The sequence below is a fragment of the Salmo salar genome, chromosome 02, assembly GCF_965601325.2.
Source record: "Salmo salar chromosome 02, fSalSal1, whole genome shotgun sequence".
Lineage (NCBI taxonomy): Eukaryota > Metazoa > Chordata > Actinopteri > Salmoniformes > Salmonidae > Salmo > Salmo salar.
Genome location: NC_138292.1, coordinates 85,058,857 through 85,066,128, shown reverse-complemented (window position 1 = coordinate 85,066,128; position 7,272 = coordinate 85,058,857).

Below are 7,272 nucleotides of genomic sequence, written 5' to 3'. Positions count from 1 at the left end.
TCGCCATCTGCTGACTGGAGTGGGTAACGCAGTTTATAAAAAGATTCAGTAAAGAACTTAAAACATTCCTCCTTTTCCACTACTGTCCCGTCAATGGGGGGGGGGGGGGGGGGGGAGGTTAACACATTAAATGTTTTACTCACATTGGCCACGGAGAAGGAGAGCCCACAGGTTTTGGTAGCGGGCCATGTCAGTGGCACTGTATTGTCCTCAAAGCGAGCAAAGAAGTTTTTTAATTTGTCTGGGAGCAAGACGTCGATGTCTGCGGCGGGGCTGGTTTTCTTTTTGTAATCCATGATTGACTGTAGACCCCGCCACATACGTCTCGTGTTTGAGCCGTTGAATTGCTACTCTACTTTGTCTCTATACTGACACTTTGCTTGTTTGGTTGCCTTGCGGAGGGAATAGCTGCACTGTTTGTATTTGGTCATGATTCCAGGCGCCTTGCCATGATTACAAGCAGTGGTTCGCGCTTTCAGTTTTGCATGAATGCTGCCATCTTGCCAGCTTCTACTTTTAAAAATCCACCTTTCCAGAAATAAGTCTCTCACTGTTGCCACTTGTTACAGACCCCCCTCAGCCCCCAACTATGCCCTGGACACCATATGTGAATTAATTGCCCCCCATTTATCCTCAGAGTTTGTACTGTTAGGTGACCTAAACTGGGATATGATTAACACCCCGGACGTCCTACAATCTAAGCTAGATGACCTCAATCTCACCCAAATTTTCATGGAACCTACCAGGTACAACCCCAAATATGTAAACTCGGGCACCCTCATAGATATCATCCTGACCAACCTGTCCTCTAAATACACCTCTGCTATCTTCAACCAGGATCTCAGCGATCACTGCCCCATTGCCTGCGTTCGTAATGGGTCCGCGGTCAAACAACCACCCCTCATCACTGTCAAACGCTCCCTAAAACACTTCAGCGAGCAGGCCTTCCTAATCGACCTGGCCGGGTATCCTGGAAGGATATTGACCTCATTCCATCAGTAGAAGATGCCTGGTTATTCTTTAAACGTGCTTTCCTCACCATCTTAAATAAGCATGCCCCATTCAAAAAATGATATAGCCCTTGGTTCACTCCAGACCTGACTGCCCTTGACCAGCACAAAAACATCCTGTGGCGTTCTGCATTAGCATCGAATAGCCCCCGCGATAAGCAACTTTTCAGGGAAGTTAGGAACCAATATACACAGGCAGTTAGGAAATCAAAGGCTAGCTTTTTCAAACAGAAATTTGAATCCTGTAGCACAAACTCCAAAAAGTTCTGGGACACTATAAAGTCCATGGAGAATAAGAGCACCTCCTCCCAGCTGCCCACTGCACTGAGGCTAGGAAACATTGTCACCACCGATAAATCCACGATAATTGAGAATTTCAATAAGCATTTTTCTACGCCTGGCCATGCTTTCCACCTGGCTACCCCTACCCTGGTCAACAGCTCTGCACCCCGCAGCAACTTGCCCAAGCCTCCCCCATTTCTCCTTCACCCAAATCCAGATAGCAAAATCTGGACCCCTACAAATCAGCTGGGCTAGACAATCTGGACCCTTTCTTTCTGAAATTATCCGACACAATTGTTGTAACCCCTATTACTAGCCTGTTCAACCTCTCTTTCGTATCGTCTGAGATCCACAAAGATTGGAAGCTGGGTCATCCCTCTCTTCAAAGGGGGAGGCACTCTAGACCCAAACTGTTACAAACCTATATCTTTCCTACCCTGCCTTTCTAAGGTCTTCGAAAGCCAAGTTAACAAACAGACCACCGACCATTTCGAATCCCACCTTACCTTCTCCGCTATGCAATCTGGTTTCCGAGCTGGTCATGGATGCATCTCAGCCATGCTCAAGGTCCTAAACGATATCATAACCCCCATCGATAAAATACATTACTGTGCAGCCGTATTTATTGACCTGGCCAAGGCTTTCGACTCTGTCAATCACCACATTCTTAACGGCAGACTCAACAGTCTTGTTTTCTCAAATGACTGGCTCGCCTGTTTCACCAACTACTTCTCAGACAGAGTTCAGTGTGTCAAATCGGAGGGCCTGTTGTCCGGACCTCTGGCAGTCTCTATGGGGGTGCCACAGAGTTCAATTCTCAGGCTGACTCTTTTCTCTGTATACATCAATGATGTCGCTCTTGCTGCTGGTGATTCTCTGATCCACCTCTACGCAGACGACACCATTCTGTATACTTCTGGCCCTTCTTTGGACATTGGGTTAACTAACCTCCAGACAATCTTCAATGCCATACAACTCTCCTTCCATGGTCTCCAACTACTCTTAAATGCAAGTAAAACTAAATGCATGCTCTTCAACCGATCACTGCCCGCACCTGCCCACCTGTCCAGCATCACTACTCTGGACGGTTCTGATTTAGAATATGTGGACAACTACAAATACCTAGGTATCTGGTTAGACTGTAAACTCTCCTTCCAGACTTACATTAAGCATCTCCAATCCAAAATTACATCTAGAATCAGCTTCCTATTTCGCAACAAAGCAACCTTCACTCATGCTGCCAAACATACCCTCGTAAAACTGACTATCCTACCGATCCTCGACTTCGGTGATGTAATTTACAAAATAGCCTCCAACACTCTACTTTGCAAATTGGATGCAGTCTATCACAGTGCCAGCCGTTTTGTCACCAAAGCCCCATATACTACCCACCACTGCGACCTGTATGCTCTCGTTGGCTGGCCCTCGCTTCATTTTCGTTGCCAAACCCACTGGCTCCAGGTCATCTATAAGTCTTTGCTAGGTAACGCCCCACCTTATCTCAGCTCACTGGTCACCATAGCAGCATCCACCCGTAGCACGTGCTCCAGCAGGTATATTTCACTGGTCACTCCCAAAGCCAATTCCTAATTTGGCTGCCTTTCCTTCCAGTTCTCTGCTGCCAATGACTGGGATGAATTGAAAAAATCACTGAAGCTGGAGACTCATATCTCCTCCACTAACTTTAAACATCAGCTGTCAGAGCAGCTTACAGATCATTGCACCTGTACATAGCCCATCTGTAAATAGTCCACCCAACTACCTCATCCCCATATTGTTATTTATTGTTATTTATTTTTTGCTCCTTTGCACCCCAGTATCTCTACTTGCACATTCATCTTCTGCACATCTATGACTCCAGTGTTTAATTGCTATATTGTTCTTATTTATCCTACCTCATTTGCACACACTGTATATAGACTTTTTCTATTGTATTATTGACTGCATGTTTGTTTATTCCATGTGTAACACTGCTTTGCTTTATCTTGGCCAGGTCGCAGTTGTAAATGAGAACTTGTTCTCAACTGGCCTACCTGGTTAAATAAAGGTGAAATAAAAAAATAAAAATCAATGGTTTCTGGTTAGGGAATGTTTAATAGTCACAGTGGGTACAACATCTCCGTTGCACTTGCTAATGAACTCACTCACCGAGTCAGCGTATACATCAATGTTGTTGTCTGAGGCTATCCAGAACATATCCCAGTCCACATGATCAAAGCAATCCTGAAGTGTGGAATCTGATTGATCAGACCAGCGTTGGACGGACCTGAGCACGGACGTTTACTGTTTTTGTTTTGGACTATAGGCTGGCAGCAACAAAATGGAGTCAAGGTCAGATTTACCAAAGGCAGGACGGGGGAGGGCATTGTATGCATCGCGGAAGTTAGAGTTGCAATGATCCAGAGTGCTAGCTGCCCGTGTCGTTAATTTGATATGCTAATACAATTTAGGAAGTCTCGTTCTCAGGTTAGCTTTGTTAAAATCCCCAGCTACAATAAATGCAGCCTCCGGATGTATGGTTTCCAGTTTACATAGAGTCCAGTGAAGTTCTTTCAGGGCTGACGAGGTATCTGCTTGAGGGGGGAGATATACACGGCTGTGACTATAATCAAAGAGAATTCTCTTGGAAGATAATGCGGTCGGCATTTGATTGTTGTCAATGCTGCCAATGACTGGAACGAACTACAAAAATCTCTAAAACTGGAAAGAGTTATCTCCCTCACTAGCTTTAAGCACCAGCTGTCAGAGCAGCTCACAGATTACTGCACCTGTACATAGCCCATCTATAATTTAGCCCAAACAACTACCCCTTCCCCTACTGTATTTATTTATTTATTTTGCTCCTTTGCACCCCATTATTTCTATTTCTACTTTGCACTTTCTTCCACTGCAAATCTACCATTCCAGTGTTTTACTTGCTATATTGTATTTACCTCGCCACCATGGCCTTTTTTGCCTTTACCTCCCTTATCTCACCTCATTTGCTCACTTTGTATATAGACTTATTTTCTACAATATTATTGACTGTATGTTTGTTTTACTCCATGTGTAACTCTGTGTTGTTGTATGTGTCAAACTGCTTTGCTTTATCTTGGCCAGGTCGCAATTGTAAATGAGAACTTGTTCTCAACTTGCCTACCTGGTTAAATAAAGGTGAAATAAATAAATAAATAAAATTGTAAGGAATTCTAGATCAGGTGAACAAGAGGACTTGAGTTTCTGTATGTTGTTATGATTTCACCATGAGTCGTTAATCATAAGGCATACACCCCCACACTTCTTCTTACCAGAGAGATGTTTGTTTCTGTCAGCGCGATGCATTAAGAAACTGGGTGGCTGTACCGACTCTGACAACATATCCCGAGTGAGCCATGTTAACGTGAAACAGAGTTTGTTACAATCTCTGACTACTTTACGTCATTCCAAATAAGCAAATGTGATGTTTTCTCTTTTTGAAGTGGACGACCTGTTGGACTATATATGTTGAGGGTTTCCTTCATGTGCTCATCTCCCAGGTGCTTGTAAGGACACAGATGACAGACAGGTAGGATCCAGTTGAGGTGGTTTAATGCTGATTCACACAGAGCAGGAACAGCACAGTGATGGGCTAAGGTGGTTTAATGCTGATTCACACAGAGCAGGAACAGCACAGTGTATGGGCTAAGGTGTTTAACGCTGATTCACACAGAGCAGGAACAGCACAGTGATGGGCTAAGGTGGTTTAATGCTGATTCACATGGAGCAGGAACAGCACAGTGATGGGCTAAGGTGGTTTAATGCTGATTCACACAGAGCAGCTCAGTGTATGGGCTAAGGTGGTTTAATGCTGATTCACACAGAGCAGGACCAGCTCAGTGTATGGGCTAAGGTGGTTTAATGCTGATTCACACAGAGCAGGACCAGCTCAGTGTATGGGCTAAGGTGGTTTAATGCTGATTCACACAGAGCAGGACCAGCTCAGTGTATGGGTTAAGGCACTAATGGCTTGACAATTGTTTTAACCAAGAGTATGTATGGTTCTGAAAGTAAAATGGGACTTCACTAGTTTGGACAATACAGCATAACAACATGGCTGTGACTTCACTAGTTTGTACAATACAGCATAACAACATGGCTGTGACTTCACTAGTTTGGACAATACAGCATAACAACATGGCTGTGACTTCACTAGTTTGGACAATACAGCATAACAACATGGCTGTGACTACACTAGTTTGGACAATACAGCATAACAACATGGCTGTGACTACACTAGTTTGGAAGATACAGCCTGACAACGTGGCTGTGACTTCACTAGTTTGGAAGATACAGCCTGACAACGTGGCTGTGACTTCACTAGTTTGGAAGATACAGCCTGACAACATGGCTGTGACGTCACCAATGAAAGATCAACGAGATGCTGCCACACAGCAGTAGAAGCAGCAGTAATCATCTGTTTTGGGCAAATGTGAAAACAAACCCCCTAACGGTCCCACTCATAGAGGTTGTATGTGGACACCTGCTTGTCCAACATCTCATTCCAAAAACAATGGCATTAATATGGAATTGGTCCCCCCCATGCTGCTATAACAACCTCCACCCTTCTGGGAAGACTTTCCACTAGATGTTGGAACATTGCTGGGGGGTGGGGGCTTGCTTCTATTCAGCCACAAGAGCTTTATTGAGGTCGGCCACTGATGTTGGGCGATTAGGCCTGGCTTCACAGCAGGCGGTCCAATTCATCCCAAATGTGTTCGATGGGGTTGAGGGCAGGGCTCTGTGCAGGTCAGTCAAGTTTTTCCACACCGATCTCGACAAACCATTTCTCTATGGACCTCGCTTTGTGCACAGGGACATTGTCATGCTGAAACAGGAAAGGGCATTCCCCAAACTGTTGCTACAAAATTGAAATCACAAAATCATCGAGAATGTCATTGTATGCAGTAGCGTTAAGATTTCCCTTCACTGGAACTAAGGGGCCTAGCCCGAACCATAAAAGACAGCCCCAGACCATTATTCCTCCTGCACCAAACTTTACAGTTGGCATTATGCCTTCGAGCAGGTAGCGTTCTTCTGGCATCTGCCAAATCCAGATTTGTCCATTGTGCTGCCAGATAGTGAAGCGTGATTCATCACTCTAGAGAATGCGTTTCCACTGCTCTGGAGTCCAATGGCGGCGAGCTTTCCACCATTCCAGCCGACGCTTAGCATTGCGCATGGTGAACTTAGGCTTGGCTGCGGCTGCTCGACCATTGAAACCCATTTCACAAAGCTCTCAGACAAACAGTTCTTGTGCTGATGTTGCTTCCAGAGGCAGTTTGGAACTCAGTAATGAGTGTTGCAACCGAGGACAGAGGATTTTTACACGCTTGGCGGTCCTGTTCTGTGAGCTTGTGTGGCCTACCACTTCACAGCTGAGCTGTTGTTGCTCCTAGATGTTTCCACTTCACAATAACAGCACTTACAGTTGACCGGGGCAGCTATAGCAGGGCAGACATTTTACGAACTGAGTTGTTGGAAAGGTGGTATCCAATGACGTTGAAAGTCACTGAGCTCTTCAGTAAGGCCATTCTACTGTCATTGCTTGTCTATGGAGATTGCATGGTTATATAACTGTCAGCAACGGGTGTGGCTGAAATAGCCGAATCCACTAATTTGAAGGGGCGTCCACATACTTTTGTTGAGAGAGGACTAATGACTTGTAAAGGGCATTTAAAGGGCTAGACCCACTCCTTTCAGGTTGATGAAGTGAAAAAATCCATATCCACTCATTTGAAGGGGCGTCCACATACTTTTGTATATCTACTGTACTTGTAGGTTGTTTACTCTGAATAACTAATGTGTAATTTAAAATATATATATATCCTTTAAGAACAAATTCTTATTTACAATGAAGGCCTACCCCGGCAAAACCCGACGACGCTGGGCCAATTGTGCGTCTGCCCTATTGGACTCCCAATCACGGCCGGATGTGATACAGCCTGGATTCGAAACCAGGTAC